This window comes from Rattus norvegicus, chromosome 16 (genome assembly GCF_036323735.1).
Source record: "Rattus norvegicus strain BN/NHsdMcwi chromosome 16, GRCr8, whole genome shotgun sequence".
NCBI classification, from domain to species: domain Eukaryota; kingdom Metazoa; phylum Chordata; class Mammalia; order Rodentia; family Muridae; genus Rattus; species Rattus norvegicus.
The window spans coordinates 83,018,500-83,034,661 of record NC_086034.1 but is presented as its reverse complement, the minus strand read 5'-3'; the positions used below and the strand labels follow the sequence as shown (position 1 = coordinate 83,034,661).

The 16,162-nt window shown below is 49.0% G+C and overlaps 1 long non-coding RNA gene and 1 pseudogene across 4 annotated transcripts; both read left to right on the top strand.

Moving 5' to 3' along the window:
- Window positions 1–226: 226 nt before the first annotated feature.
- LOC102548586 (uncharacterized) lies at window positions 227–7,235 on the top strand. Of its 4 annotated transcripts, none has more exons than XR_005495091.2 (3): window positions 236–367; window positions 6,673–6,837; window positions 6,924–7,235. It is a non-coding gene; the product is annotated as an uncharacterized LOC102548586 (long non-coding RNA). The 4 variants fall into 4 exon arrangements; XR_005495090.2 differs by lacking the exon at window positions 236–367 and adding an exon at window positions 2,328–5,424; XR_005495092.2 differs by lacking the exon at window positions 6,673–6,837 and having other exon boundaries at window positions 227–367.
- A 6,041-nt stretch (window positions 7,236–13,276) lies between these two features.
- On the top strand, window positions 13,277–15,214 carry Map1lc3b-ps1 (microtubule-associated protein 1 light chain 3 beta, pseudogene 1; annotated as a pseudogene).
- Window positions 15,215–16,162: the final 948 nt, after the last annotated feature.

The following is a 16,162-nucleotide window of genomic DNA, read 5'->3' as shown; positions in this document are numbered from 1 at the left end:
GATGCTGGAAAAGGAGTCTTATTTTTTTTTTTTTTCCACTTTGCTCCCTTGCACTTCAAGGCTGAGAACTTACGGTGTTGAGGGCCACTATCTAGGGGTCCTCGCTTCTCCAAACCTTGGAACCCGAGATCTAGCCTTGGAAAGAGTCGTCGCTGCGTCTCCTCGCCTGGAGAAGCCCCGGCTATGTGCCCTACTGCAAGGGGCACAGTGCCACGGTGGTGCCGAGCTTCTTTGGTGGTTCCAGTCGCCGTCAGTTTCTTGAGATTTCAGACTTTGGGCTTGGAAACCAGTTGACTGCCGTTCTTAGAGAGGAGCCATTGGAAATCTGTGGAGAAATTTTGGAACTATAAATGCTGACCGTGCCGAGGTAAATAAAGTATAGGGTTTTGGCGCCTTTAGCCTCTGGGTCGCGATAGGGCGGATCGGATGTTGCAGACGCACTTTTCTGTGGCGTTTAGAAGGTACTGCCGAACTTCTAAAAGTCTCTTCTGAAAAAGTCCGTGAGCTTTGCTGATTGTGGTTGGGATGACCCTCAGCTGGACTTTGGGAACTCACTTGGACTAGTTAGAAGCCTCTAAGTACCTAACAGGAAGCAGTGGGGGTGGGGGGATTAGAATTTAGCCTGGTCCATTGGGACACTTGTATACCCCAGTGTAAATGATCCTGACCTCAGTGCTAAGAATACAGGCGTAGCGCTATATAATAATAGGCATAGTATTCTCTCTCTCTCTCTCTCTCTCTCTCTCTCTCTCTCTCTCTCTCTCTCTCTCTCTCTCGACTACATAGGCATCTCTGGCCTTTGCTTCATTTTCTCTAGATTTTGAGACTATTGTAAGACAGATGAGAGAACCTGAGGTTGGTTTGTTTCTACCACCTCCCCTTGCTTTGACCAAACTATAATGAACAAGAAGTCTCTACTAAGTTTTTGTACCCCATCTCTCTTTCTTTTATTTTTTATTTATTTTATTCTTTTTTTACTTTCTTTTATTTATTTTATTTTATTTTATTTTATTTTTTTGAGACAGTGTCTCCCTACGTAGCTCTGGTTGGTCCGGAACTCACTATGTAGATCAGGCTGGTCTGGAACTCAGAGAGATCTGCCTACATCTGCCCCCTGCCCCCGACACACATACAAACACCTGAGTGCTGGAACTAAAGGCATGTGCCACCATATCTAGTCCCATCTTTCTTTGAGAATACAGCAAGAAATGAACCTGAAAATCCAGTTAGATCTGTTTAAGCTTCTCTGTTGACACTGGATGAAGCTTAGTGCTAGCATGAGCAGAACTCCAAATTCCAGTTCCCACAGTCGCCCAGAGTGCTTGCTGCCTCTGGGGAAAACTTGCAGAGATCAGCTCAGCCCAGCAGTGAATGGCTTTTTAACACCAAACGTCCTTTCCCAGCTCTGGCCGTAACCTTTCCTCAGTGGGGACACAGACCACAGGCAGGACTGCATTCCGTCCGTACACAAGTTTCCCCTTGTCTGGCCACACAGAGGGAGCCTCCTCTATATTTGCCCCTCCTCTTCCTCCATTTTATTTATTATTTATTTATTTATTTATTTATTTGGCCGGCTGGTTGGCTTTTTGAGACCAGGTCTCTGTGTGTAGTTTTCTATCCTGGAGTTCACAGTGTAGACCAGGCTGGCCTTGAAATCACAGAGACCCTCCTTCCTCTGCCTCTCAAGCCTGTTTTCTGTTCTTTCTTCCCCGAGACCCGCTGATGTACCCAAAACAAATGAAAGACATTTGCGAGGTCAATTATGTCAACCCATCTCTTGTCCCTCTTCCATGTCCAGGTCCCATCTCTCTGTCCCGTACCCTAGTCCCAATGGCATCTACAACACCCCTCTGTCTGTGACTCCACCCTTCTGTCAATGGAGCTGGGGAATCCCGCATGGATCCCTCAAGAGGTCCTGGCCTGTGCCTCTCATGCAGGCTGAGAAACATCCGTAGGCCTCCGACACTTAAACTCGAGAATGAAGAAGGCATGCTCTCCACTGTGAGAATTTTGTGGTCAAACATGACCACAGGGTGGGATGCTGGCACTAGCCAGAGTTAGTTTGATAAAAACAGCTTCCCTGTAGGAAGAGTGGCGAGGGAAGATAGAAGGCTCTGGCAGAGGTTCGAGGAAAACCTAAGGGCCAAGCGCCTCTGAGTAAACTTTCTCTCTGCACACCCGCCTCTACCATGTATCCTACCATAGTCTGACTCATGGTGGCCCGCAGTGGCCATCCATACCCTTCCCAGTCCTAAGCTACCTTCTGAGGAAGCCACTCTAAAGCCTTGGGCAGACAGCACTAGACAGTGCAAACTCAAAACAAGGACCCAGGGTCTGAGAGAAATCTAGCCGTACTTTAGGAGTTAAGCATTTCTGGGGCTGTTCCCTCAGACTGAAGGAAATTGAGACAGATCCAAGAAGAGCAGATGGGGCATTGGTGTGGACGAATAAAGACGGCAACAGCTGAATTCAATATGTCTTCTGTCTTCAGTACCACCTACCTAGGTGGTCAGACCTCAGCAGCTTCCTGGTGCCTGGCCCCTTTCCCCCCACCCCCACACCTTAATTGCTTTTCTTTCTTTTTTTTTTTTTTTTTTTTTTTTTTTTTGGAGCTGGGGACCGAACCCAGGGCCTTGCGCTTGCTAGGCAAGCGCTCTACCACTGAGCTAAATCCCCAACCTCTTACTTGCTTTTCTATGGCTGTGAAAAGACACCATGACCAAGGCAACTTATAGAAGAAAGAGTTTATTGGTGCTTATAAGTTCAGAGGGCTTGAGTCCCTGACCATCGCGATGGGGAGCATGTCTGAGGCAGGCAGGCACTGCACTGGAGCAGTAACTGAGACTTCACATCTCACCCACAAGTGGGAGGCAGAACACTAGCTAGAAATGGCCTGGGCTTCTGAAACCTCAGAACTCACTGGTAGTTACACATCTCCTCCAACAAGGCCACACCTCCTAATCCTTCCCAAACAGTTCCACGGACTGGGGACCACGCATTCAAATACCTGAGCCACTGGGGGTGGGGGGTGCATCAGCATTTGAACCACCACACACTCTCCTTGGCAGATGGGAGCTGGGGGTAGAGAGGACCTCCTCCGAGGGCTGCCTGAAACTCATACACCGTTCTTTTCAGAACTTTCAGACCAGGTAAATGGGGGATTGGGTTGTCTACATCTTCCTCGCAGACATTACAGAGGGAAGTGTCTGAAACTCTGACGGGCTGCAGGTTACCCCGTGTGCACGTGCCCCTGCAGGCCAGAAGAACAGGACTCGATTCCCTAGAAATGAAGTTCAGAGATGGTTGTGAACCACCAGAGGTTCTGGCAACTGAACCCAGGTCCTTTGCGATAGCAGCAGGCACCCTCTACTGCTGATCCACCACTCCAGCCCCCTCCCTTCCCCCTCGTGCCCCTCCAAGTCTATTCTGTCCAGCCCACATACTCATGGGTGTGGGCCTTGAGTGGAGCATGACTAACCTAAGGCCACACCCATAAAGAAACTGACTCCCTCTCCCGAAGCCAGCAGCTGGCTCCCAGGCTATGGGTGGAGACACGATCCATTCCTCCCTCCTCAACTAATTACTTTTATTAAAAAATGATTCTTTGGACTTCATCTGCCCCCTTTAGCTTGAAAAGTGGATGGATAGTGAACACCGCTGATTTGTGCAATAGGAAACAGCCTCTGGCCTATGTACTATGGATTCGACTGGCCATGGCTCTTGTGACCGGCCAGACGTAGGTCCTCCAGCCCCGCCCCAGGTCCTCCAGCCCCGCCCCAGGTCCTCCAGCCCCGCCCCCTGCTTCATAAAGCTTGCACAGGTGTCTTTGCTGATCCACTTGGCACCTCACCTTTACCCTACCCTGAGCAGGGCCCCTCTGGGGAACAAGTTCTCTCGCTAGCCCTTCACCCAGTGCCATATTCGCTCTTCTGATTCTAACAGAAAAGCTCTCTGTCCCTCCTGTGACCTGTGACCTTGCAGCCAGGATGGCCAGCGCTCCCACACACTGCTGTTTTCGCAAGTGTGAATTTACCACTTGCCGCCCCAGTGGCCAACCACCGTCAGTTCTCAGCGTCCGTGCCTTGAGCAATCTGACAGGAGAAGAACATAAAGTCTGCACATGGCTTTAAAGTCGTTCCGACTGAGGGGGGCTGAGGCCGGCGGTGGGGTAGCCCAGTGGTAGAACATTTGCCTATGACCCTCAGCACTAGGACAGCTGGACAGACAAAAACTAACACGAAACCCTTCAGCTAAAAAAAAAAAAAGGAAAAGAATTATAACACCCGCTGTGACTGGGTGAGCCTCTGGGGAGACTTGTGTTTGAAATTTTCCATCCCTCCTCTTGGAACAAACCGCCGGCTTCCACCCCAGCCTGTGCCCTGGACAGCTTCCCAGTGTACAAGTGAGGCAGAAACCCACCTGCCACATGGTGCGGTCCTAAGGACCTAGGGCACAGTGCCCTCTCCTCTCTGCAAAAAGCTCAGGAGATTTCTTGCTGCTGTGTCCAGGGCAGTGGGGTAGTACAGAGCCATGAATAAGGGATGAATAGATCAGCATAGAGGAGGGACCCCAGGGACCCCAGAAGATGTCCAAATTGTGCATGTCTTTAATACCAGCACTTATGAGACCCGAGGTAAGTCTGTGAGTTCTAGGCCAGTTTGGTCTATTGGTCTACATACTGAGTTCCAGCGAGGGGTACAGGGTGAGACTTTGTCTCAAAAACAAAAGAAAACAAACAAGTGAAACCCCCAATCTTCAGATCCTCAAAGAACTTGGAGCCTGTCCTTCAGAACTCCCCAACTTCTACTTAGCAGTTTGGGTGAGGCCTAAATTAGGACCTAAGTAAAGGTCTAAATAGGGGCCACCTAGGCTACCACTTCACCCTAGCCACAGGGTCCTGGGATGGGCTGGCTTAGCTCAGCCACACCTGTGAGAGTGACTTCAGCAGGTCACTTGGCTTACAGGAATGAAAGCAGGGCGGCAGGTCCCCAGGCCTTTGAGCTGGTGACTTCATCTCTGTGAGATCCTGAACTCTCAGATCTTAGAGGCTCCCTCACCTGACCAGACGCAGAAGGCACTCCCTCCCTGGCAGCCCCTCCCCTGAGACTGTATCCAGGAGAACTTTAAAGAGAATAGACTTAGGGTTGTGAATGGGTGGGGCTTGGGGAACGTGGGTGGGTCCAGACCTTCCGGTTCCCCGAATGGAGCCCCGAAGGGTCATCGTAAAGCAGGGAACTGGTTCCAAGTACAGCTTGTAAAACAGTGAGTGTGTGTTAGTCATATAAAATAATGGGTTTCATTCCGACGTTACCGCGCATGTGCAGAGTGTCCTTTATAACCTACTGACCCAGAGATGATCTCAGTCCGTGCAGGCAGAACCTACTGCCATCATCCTCATGTGACCTGATTATCTTCTCGGAGAAGGTAGGAGGTAGGGGACAAGCATCTGGCCGTTTTAAAGACACCACGCTGTTTTTTTATCCCATTCTTGCCTGGGCCGAATAGCCTTGATGGCATCTTGAAGGTCCTTGAGAGATTAGAAATGAAAGTCCCGGAAGCTGCTAATCCCAAGACTTGGAAGGCAGAGACAGGAGAGCTACTAGTTTGAGAGGAGTCTGAGTAAGACCGTGTCGGAGGAGGAGGAGGAGGAGGGGGGGGAGGGGGAGGAAGAGGGGGGAGGAGGAGGGGGAGGAGGGGGGAGGGGGAGGAGGAGGGGGGGGGATGGCTCAGTGGTTAAGAGCACTGACTGCTCTTCCAAAGGTCCTGAGTTCAAATCCCAGCAACCACATGGTGGCTCACAACCATCTGTAATGGGATCTGATGCCCTCTTCTGGTGTGTCTGAAGACAGCTACAGTGTACTTATATATAATAAATAAAAAAATCTTAAAAAAAAAAAAAGAGGAGGAAAAGAGGCAGACAACCTATTGAAAATTCTTTGTGGGAAGGAAGACCTTTCTGGCTTACTGGTTCACGCTTGGATCACTGCAGTTCTCTACTTCTGTACAGTGTGACCAGACAGACCGCGGTCCTGTCACCGAAGCCAAAGGGAAACACACTGCCCTGGTGGCCCCTGGTGGCCCAGTGGAAGGACTATCATCCAGATATTACAACCACACACCCTGCTTCTCCTCCCCTGGCTTCAGGATAACTGGGTGATATTGTTTCTTTTTTCTTTTTTTTTTTTTAAATATTCTTTTTTTTTTTTTTCTGGAGCTGGGGACCGAACCCAGGGCCTTGCGCTTGCTAGGCAAGCGCTCTACCACTGAGCCAAATTCCCAACCCCTTGTTTCTTTTTTCTTTTTTTTTTTCCTTCTTCCTTTCATGTAGATGCAAGTCCATCTCATTTAGGTTCTGACAGTTCTTGGGGATTACCTGCCTTTTTCCCTATTAATTTATTTATTCATTTTACATCCTGATCGCAGCCCCCTCTCTGAGATCATGTTTTGGTATTTTTTAAGTTGCAAAGTACCCTAGTGAGTGTATGATTTTGATATTCCTTCCTCTTGTGTATACTGAGTTCATCTGGTAGAATAAATGTATAAAACAAAAACCCTAAATATGTTTACCTGTGGACTGGGTACTGAGTAGTTGTTAGTCCAGATATTACATTCGTTATGAGACGCTCAAGAGTCTGGAGCAGATGAATGTTAGCTCACGTCCCCTCTCTCTAGGATGTGCTTCTCTCTCCTTTTAAACACCACACAGAAGCTGCATGTGGAAGGTGGAGGCAGGAGGATCCAGAGTCACAGGCTAGCCTCAGCTACGTGGTGAATATGGATGAAATTTCACAAAAAGAAGCTGCTTTTTCAAAGTGAACCTTCCGCAAGGCTGACTAAGTAACAGTCAGGGGTGTGGAGAGGTTGGGATGTTATTGCAAGTTCAGGGCCAACTGATCTCAGGGCATCTTTAATTCCCCTAACAGTCCTCGAAGCTACGTGACAGAGATGGAGCACTGGGAATGCACAGAGAACCAGTTTCCCTTTGGGAAATAGTCTCTCGCTTCCTCCTGTCTGAACCTGAAGGCATCATCAGTATGTGGGGCCTAAACCAGAGTTCTCCGTTTTCCTGTGGCCAGCCTCTCCGATGCTCCCACCCATGTATCTGAAAAGCACCTTGATTTATTTTGATGATTTTTTATTTATTTATCTGTAAACAAACTCTGTGTCCCGTGGCCACAGTCACCCACGTTTGTCTCCAAAATAAACGTCTCTTCTTTGAGAGGGAGAGAAAGAAAGAGTTATGGTTTTGATTTGATATGAGTTTGAGGCCAGCCTGGGTTTGAGATAGGAGGTCCTGTCTCAAAATAAAATGAAGTAATAAAAATTAAAACAGAGCAAAGAGGCTCAGGAGGAAAAAAAAAAGATGTTTGCATATAACCTCATGACCCAAGTCCCATCCCCAGAACCCAGGTAAATAAGCCAGATACAATGGCTTACATCTTTAACCCAGCACCTCCACCTGTGTCAAGATGAGGACAGACACAGGAGCTCTTGGTCTAGCTTACCTGGAATACACTACATGCCAGAAACAAGAAGTGAGACAGCCTGAAAACCAAAGCAGGAGAAGAGAATCAACTCTTGAAAGTGGTCCTCTGACCTTCACACACACACACACACACACACACACACACACACACACAATGACACACATATCTCCACACTCACACGAGTGCACACATGTGCACACACAGTAATAATAAAATGTTAAAAATAGATTAGATATGGTTGGTCATAGTGGCTTGTGCATGCACTAGGGATGCTGAGGCAGGAGGATTATGATTTTGAGGTCAGCTATGTAGGAGTTCATGGCCAGCTTGGGCCACATAGTGAGACTATATCTCGAAGAAGAGAAAAAGAGGGTTGGGGATTTAGCTCAGCGGTAGAGCGCTTGCCTAGTAAACGCAAGGCCCTGGGTTCGGTCCCCAGCTCCGAAAAAAAGAAGAAAAAAAAAAAAGAAGAAGAAGAGAAAAAGAATTAGAGGAAGGGCTGGAGAGATGGCTTAGAGGTTAAGAGCCCTGACTGCTCTTCCAGAGGTTCTGAGTTCAGTTCCCACATGGTGGCTCACAACCATCTGTCATGGGGTCTGACGCCCTCTTCTGGTGTGTCTGAAGACAGCTACAGTGTACTCCCATACATAAAAGAAATGATTCTTAAGAAGATAATTTGAGGAGCAGGCTTTGACTGCCATCTTCTGGGTCAATGCGTGTCTGCCAATGCGTGTTTAAACAGAGGGATGGCACTCGTGACAACAGTGCCTCTGGCTTTCTTGCCCTGCTGCTGAACGGTGACTAAGCACATTTGGAGACGGTAGCCCGCGTAAGGAAATGCTCAGCCTTTTGGCTAAGATCAAGTGTGAGAGACTTAAATATGAAACCAAATAGGTTGCAGTATTTGCCAGCCTCGAAAATGCCTTAAGGCGGCACTGAGAAAGGATTTGTTCAGCTCCCAGGGTCGGGTCCACGTCTTGGGTTTAACAGAATCCTGGGTGGTGTCAGGCCTCCAGAAAATGCGGAAAATGTGGGATTGTCAGCCTCACCCTGTTCCTTGAAGAAGTCACCTGCTCCTCCCCACAGTGACCATCTGCGGGAGCCAAGATGTTCCTCCCTCCCAGAGAGAATGCAGCTCTCCCTGCCCCTCCCCTGTCAGCTGGCCCGAGCAGCCGGGGGGGGGGGGGGGGGGGGGCGGGGGGGTGGGGGGGCGGGGGGGGGCATCAGTCAGCTTGACAGCTGTTCGCCTGCCCTTCTTTCTCCATTTAGCCTAAGTTTAATTTAATATTTTTGACATGCATGTGGGTTTTTCCTTTTCTCTTTCCTTTTTTTTTTTAAAGATTCATTTATTTATTATATACGAGCACACTGTCACTGTCTTCAGACACACCAGAAGAGGGCATCGGATCCCATTACAGATGGTTGTGAGCCACCATGTAGTTGCTGGGAAATGAACTCAGGACACCTCTGGAAGAGCAGTCAGTGCTCTTAACCGCTGAGCCGTCTCTGCAGCCCCCTCGTGGCTTTCCCAAACATGGCTGTTGTTGGTTGACCAACCTCTCCACCTTCTGCCCATTTACCTGATTTGGGTTTGTTAGGGTTACATTAATCTGTTATTGATTGTGTGCACATGCGTGCACAGGCCCATGCACAGGTGCACACACACACACATGTGGAAGTCAGAAGGCAGCTCCCAGGAGACGGCTCTCTCGTCCAACATTCCCTTCCACAGTGTGGGTTTCAGGTACCCAGATAGTCACACTTGACTGCGAGGGCCTCTACTCAGTGAACCGTCTCACCTGCCCCTGTTCTGTGCTGTGTTTTGGAAGCAGGACCTCACTACATAGCCCTGGCTGGCCCTAAAGCTCTGGGGATTCTCCTGCTCCAGATTCTTGGATGCTGGGATTACAAGCCATAGCCAGCCATGTCCTGTGCATTAGCATCTGGAACATAATCTTGGGGAACTGGTGTGCCATAAAAATAGAGTTCAAACACAGTGGGCAGCTTGGCCATTTGTAGCCAAGTAGTCTGGAGTTTTTGTGGTACTGGAAAGCCAGGGACTAATCATGAACGAAGTTGACTTCATTCTTGACGTAGGGTCAAAGCAAGACGCTCAGCTGCCCCTAAGGGGCGGCCTGCACGCCAGTGGAAACTAATTTCACAAGTTCTGAGCACCTGGACTCTGGCCTGTTTATTTTTAGGAGCTGTTGACATTTATCAACAGCCAGTTCCCACCCCTGCCACTCCTTCCGCCAAAGCCTTACAGCTGTCCCCAAGGCTAGGGAAAAGGCAGTATCTGCTCCCAGCCTCTCCCACCCCTAGAACCCTGTCCACCAACGTCAGGGCTGCACGGTATTGTTTGCTTGTTTTGACTTTTTTATTTTTTTAAACGTATGTATTTACTTATGTGTGTGCATAAGATAATGTGTATGCAGGTCTCCGAGGAGGCCAGAAAAAGGCATCAGATCACTTGGAGCCGGAGTTGTGATCCACTCCACCTGGGTGCTGGGATGCACGTGACTGAGCAGTTCTCTAGCTGCTGAGCCATCCTCCCAGCCCACACCCTCTTTAAAGCTGGCAGAGTACAAACAGCAGCTTCCGGAATTCTCCCGAGTGTGGATTTAGGACGTGTGTCCATCACCGCCATTCCCTTCTTCCCACACTGCAGCTCCTCAGTCCTCCGCAGCCAGCGCTGCCACTCCCGTGTGCTGTCTGTCCATCCAGGTGCCGCCTCATGTGATAGAGCCCTGCTCACTCTCCTTTGTGTCTTTTTATTTCCCTCAGCTTTTGTGATCCAGGGAGATGGGAGTGCTAGGCCCTAGAGTGTGAACATGGGTTTGTTACTTTTGTCTCAGAGTGAACACAATTTTGTTACTTTTGTCTCAGGAGCTTCCCCAGATGCACCCCGGGTGATCCTTTCCTTCTGACTTATTGGACAATCTCCGGCTTGATAGGCCAGGGTCTGCAGAAGAAACCTCCAACAGAGGAGACTGTGAGGAGTGTCCCCAAGGGGCTCAGCGACTTAGAAGAGCTCTGACTATACAAATAGAATGCTTTGATTTTCTTCTACCAGAGCCATTGAAAGATAAGCAAACTTTCATATTTAATGTTTTTTTTAAAAAAGATGTATTTATTTTATTTATATGAGTGCACTGTAGCTGTTTTCAGACACACCAGAAGAGGGCATCAGTTCTCATTACAGATGGTTGTGAGCCACCATGTGGTTGCTGGGATTTGAACTCAGGACCTCTGGAAGAGCAGTCAGTGCTCTTAACCGCTGAGCCATCTCTCCAGCCCCGTATTTAATGTTTTAATTATACTTATTTGTTTATTTGTTTTTGGGGGGTCACCATACACAATATGTGCAGAGGTCAAGGAACAACTTTCAGGGGTCATTCTCTCCTTTTGAGAGAGGAGAAGCTAAAAATCACCCCTGACAGGTAGCCGGATAGGGAAAGGGTCACTGAGAGATAATCAAGATGTCGAACTTCCAGCTCCTTTTCAGTTCTTCTGACCTGAGACAAAAGGCCCTGTGGGTGCTGTGGAGGCAGGGATCCTTTTGGCAGACCAGTCCAGGGTGGTCAGATATGTACAAGGCCTGTCCTAAACATGTTTATCCAAAGCAGTGAGCCTCTCTGCCCCCTTTCTTTGTTTAAACAGACCAGCACAATCAGGGAAGGGGAATTTGCCCTGTGCTACCAAAACAATGGAACAATGTATAAGATCCAGGTCACCCCAGGGGATTTAGCTATCCGTGTCCTCTCTGTTTTGCAGGGACTCTTTTCTCTCTGTACTTTGCTCTCTGTTTCTGTCTCTGTCTCTCTGTGTTATTTGTGTTTCTGTGTATGTATGTGTCTGCATTCTTCTTCACTTGTAATAAATTCTGTAACTTGTTGCTGCCTTCTGTGTCTGAAACTTTATTTTCCTTTTATAAGTGTTATGTGCACCACAGCTATGAAGGACCCAAGGAGGCCAGAGAGAAGCATTTCATCCCCTGGGAATGGAGTTAGAGACAGTTGTGAGGCACCATGTGGGTGCTGGGAACTGACCCTAGGTCCTCTGCAAGAGCAGCAAATGCTCTTAACCGCTGAATCGTCTTAAGTACCCTGCCTTTTAATTCTGGTAAATTCTCACATTCTCCTAGCAGTAAAGAAGTATGACCTATATACAATAAAATTCACCCAGTTTGCAGTGGCTCTGCTGTGTGAGCCTCTGCAATGTACCTTTCCAATGCCCAGGCGTCTGCCAGCACCCTAGATTTTCCTCATGGATGGTAGGAGGTTTTTCAAGGGCAGCTGTAAACATCAAGGTCCTATCTACAGGGTGCTGTTGTTTCTGCCATCACGAAGGCCGTGCCAGGTATCAGTCACAGTTGAAGTCCCATGGACATTCTGCAGCCTCACCAGGACCTGCCTGGTTTACCTTCCCATCCCTTTATCCTTGTAGCCCCACAGTTCTTTGACTACTGGTGCTTTCTAGGTTTGTGTGTGTGTGTGTGTTTAAAAAAATTATTTATCATATATAAATAAATAAGTAACTGTAGCTGTCTTCAGACGCACCAGAAGAAGATCCCATCACAGATGGTTGTGAACCACCGTGTGGGATTTGAACTCAAGACCTCTGGAAGAGCAGTCAATGCTCTTAACCACTGAGCCATCTCTCCAGCCATCTTGTAGCTTCTTGCTGTCAATGGATCTATGTCTTCCTTACACACAGGAATGTCCCATGGGGCAAACTCTGCCTCTTCTCACCCCTTCTCTTCCCTTCCCTTTTCTTTTCTGGGCTTGGGTTTTGGCGGGGAGGGTATGATGGGCTTTAGGCACTGCAGGCTAGAGTCCTGGAAACCTACACTGTCACCTAAAGAGCAAAGGCTTGTGATCCTACCAATGTTGGTAAGGAGCTACATCAGGATCACAAGCCTCGCCACCAGGCACCCTCAGAGCTGTCCTCTTACGAACATCCACTGAGGTAAGTCTGGGTCTAGGCTCCACTGCTCCAGAGGAGGTCAAGAGCAAAGACACTCATTGTCTTTCCGCTTTTTTCTCCCAGTCAGAACCTCTGATGTCTCATGAGGAGTAAGAGGCCATGTTTGGGGGGGGGGGGTCACATGGTAGACCCAGTGCTTGCTTTTACTTCTCAGCGCACACACACACACACACACACGCGCACACACACACACACACACACGGGAGTCCTGTGACCGTTGAGGCCTTCAGGAAGGGCTCACCATGGCCTAGCGTATCTGAGCTTGGCTGTTCTCCGTGTTGCTCTAGCTGCCATGTAATACCTGCTCACTCGGGGGCTCAGTGGTTGTTAACCACAGAAAGCCACAGACAATGATTTTCTGCCATCTGCTTCATCTGTGGTGGGTTCACCTCATCCTGCGGTCTTCCGCTGGATTCTCAGGGGGCACTGAGGAGCCCTGACAGAGAGTGCTTTTCCATCCCCTCAAGGCAAAACAAAACCACTATACTCCCATCCACCTAAGGGACCATAATGGGGGCGGGGGCGGGGCAGGAAGTATGTTCTTCCTAGAAGTCTGGCCAGAGCATGGAAGCCCCAGTCCCTGCCACAGTCACACCACTGTGCACAGCACTGTTTTTGTGATAAATGCAGTGTCCCATTTAGAGTTCTAGGTCTTACACCCATCTCCCTAGAAACCCAGGTAATAACCTTCCAGAGCATAGGGAAGGGGCAAGAGAGCACTGTCATCAGAAGAGGAGTCTGCCTGGCTTCAGGGACCTTCTCTGAAAAATAATGACCGTCGACATCCTGTGAATTTGTGGGCCATGCCTTGCCCCTCCCCCCGCTTCCCTTCGTCCCAGTTTTGGTCTGGTAAAGCTGCCAGGCCCCGAACAGTGGTAGCAGCTGGGTGTACTTGCTGGGTTTGCACAATTGCAGCTGTGCCCTGTAGCCCTGCCAATGCTACCATCTGGAGGCTAGCAGTGCCCCCTGGTGGCGTCTGCGAACCAAGCATCCCTGGGACCTGGGTACAGAAAACTGGCCGGTCACACTGATCCACCACAGGACCTCAGGGCCTCCAGGCCCTCACAATGTCCAGCCTCCAGCTCAGAGAAGAGAATCTAGATGTAGGGAGCCTGGGGATGTGGGGGAAAAGTCACAGGGGTAGGCAGAGGTTAGGGGATTTCCCACTCCCTTAGTGTCAATGGGACAGAACCAATGAAGTAGCCCTCAGCAGGGCTGAGGAGACACACAAGGGACGTGATCTTCGTGGGAGTCAGATCGTCTGACCAGGGATACCTGCACGCCATGCTGTCACCATCCGAGAAGACTACCACGAAGACCACCACGCTATCCGAGAAGACCTTCAGCAGCGCTGGGGCTTCAAACAAAGAATGGAAGATGTTCGGCTCATCCAGGAACAGAACCCCGCCATTATAGATTGATACAAGGATGAGAAGCAGTTGCCCATCTTGGACAAGGCCAAGTTCCTTGTACTTGATCACGTGAATATGAGCGAACTCACCAAGATATTTAGAAGGCACCTGCAGCTCAGTGCTAACCAAGCCTTCTTCCTCATGAGCACAGCAATGGTGAGTGTAGCCACGGCCATCTCTGAAGTGTACCAGAGTGAGAGAGATGAAGATGGCTTCCTGTACATGGTCTATGCCTCCCAGGAGACACTCGGAACAACACTGGCTGTGTAAGACTAGGACAATGTCTAATGTTTGTTAAGCCCTTGCCAAGGCATAAAGGGACGTTACCAGTGGTAACCCACAGATCAGAACGTAAGCACACACATAGGGTATTAGGAACTGTTTCTCAGCCAGAAACTGAGCACCATGCAACTGCATTCGGCTTGGAAACTCATCTAAACAGAGCTATCTTGTGTTCAAACTTTAGAAGTTTAAAAATAAAATACTTTGCATCCTAAAAAAAGAAAAGAAAAGAAGTAGCCCTCAGCAAAAAGGTGTCAAACCCTCTCTGCACAGAGGCGTGTTCCTGCCTGCAGTCCTCCGTGCTTGTAGGGGAAGGCAACGCTACACTCTCTGAGCAGGAGTCCGAACGTGGACTTCTAGTAGGTTACGAACCCATCAGGTGGACTTAGAGATTTCACTCTCAGTGAGTTCATTAGCAGTGGGCTTATGGACACATTGAGTAAGTTCCATGCCTGACAGTGGTGGTGCGTGCACATGCCTTTAATCCTTGCACTCAGAAAGCAGAGGCGGAGGCAAGAGGATATCTGTGAGTTCAAGGCCAGCATGGTCCACAGAGTGAGTTCCAGGACAGCCAGGGCTACACAGAGAAATCCTGTCTCAACCAAAAACAAAACAAAACAAAACAAAAAACCCCAAACAAACAAACAAAAAAACCAAACTCCTATCAGAAACTCATGGTAATCATAGAGTCAGTTAAATCATAGCAAATGACCACAATTCAGTAGACTGACACATGAAGAGCCCTCAGTCCATCCTCATAATGTTTAGAGAAGTGTGAAGACTTCCAATAAGAGCTCTTAAAATTAAGACTGGAGAGATGGCTCAGTGGTTAAGAGCACTAGCTACTCTTCCAAAGGACCCAGGGGTTCAATCCCAAGCACCCGCATGGCAGTCTCAACTGTCTGTTACGAGGGTGAGGGGGATGACATCCTCATGCAGACACACATGCACGCAGAACACCAGTGTTAATAAAAAAATTAAAAGGTGAAAAAAAAAGAGCTTTCAAAATTAAAACATATCTGTAGAAAGTCTGGGTCAAGGCTCAGTGACGGGGCTTTCCTCTCTGGACTAGAAGTCCCCAAATCATCCCACTGGTGGGTCCTCAGCTCCCTAGGTGCTGTCAAGCTCTTCACTAAAAGGAGGCCTTGTACACACAGGAGAGTGCTCCCATCCCTGGGACAGAGTACCTTCTTATTTCAGGGTGAAGGCAGAGACTGACTGCTGACTGCCTTGGGAGGGAGAGGGAGAGAGGGAGGGAAGGAGGGAGGGAGGGAGGGAGGGAGGGAGGGAGGGAGGGAGGGAGGGAGGGAGGGAGAAGAGGAGCCAGGGAAGGAGGGAGGGAGAGAGGGAGGGAGAAGAGGAGCCAGGGAAGGAGGGAGGGAGGGAGACATATTCTCCTCACTGCTTTTCTCTCCTGTCTCCTTGACTGTCCTAGGCTACTTGAATGTTTTGTCACATTGTATCACCACTGAAGTAGCAATCCTTCAGGGTGGCCTTGACACATAATAGAAGAACCTGTCCTTCTCTGGCTAAGAGTTAGTGTCACAGAAGGGTTGTTAGCTGATGTTAAATGTTGCCGATGAAACTGTTGATGGTACAGCTTCCTTGTAAGTACTCCTTTTGCTGTTGAGAGGTCCTGCCCCCTAGTGGTCAGCTGTGAGAGTGTAGTTTCTCCTTTGCACGGGCCTGTGCCACAGCTAATGCAGGTCCTGTGCTTTGCATTAGAGGTTTGCTGTGATTGCTATGAAAGTCCTTTCTTTGGCTGTCTAAGCAAGCCGTATGACTGGCTCACTTGGTGAGCAGGCTGGGAGAGATCTTCCTAAGATGCCTTCCCTCATGATGCAACATTAGGCTCAATAAAATGTTTTTGTCAAGTGCTCTCTTTTGTTTGCTTTTAGTAGAGCTGGCTGAGCTAATAACAGGAAAAAAGAGCACCAGAAGCAGTGACAGGAGAATGAGTGGTGACCAACAGGCCAGAACAGTGACATTTGCTCA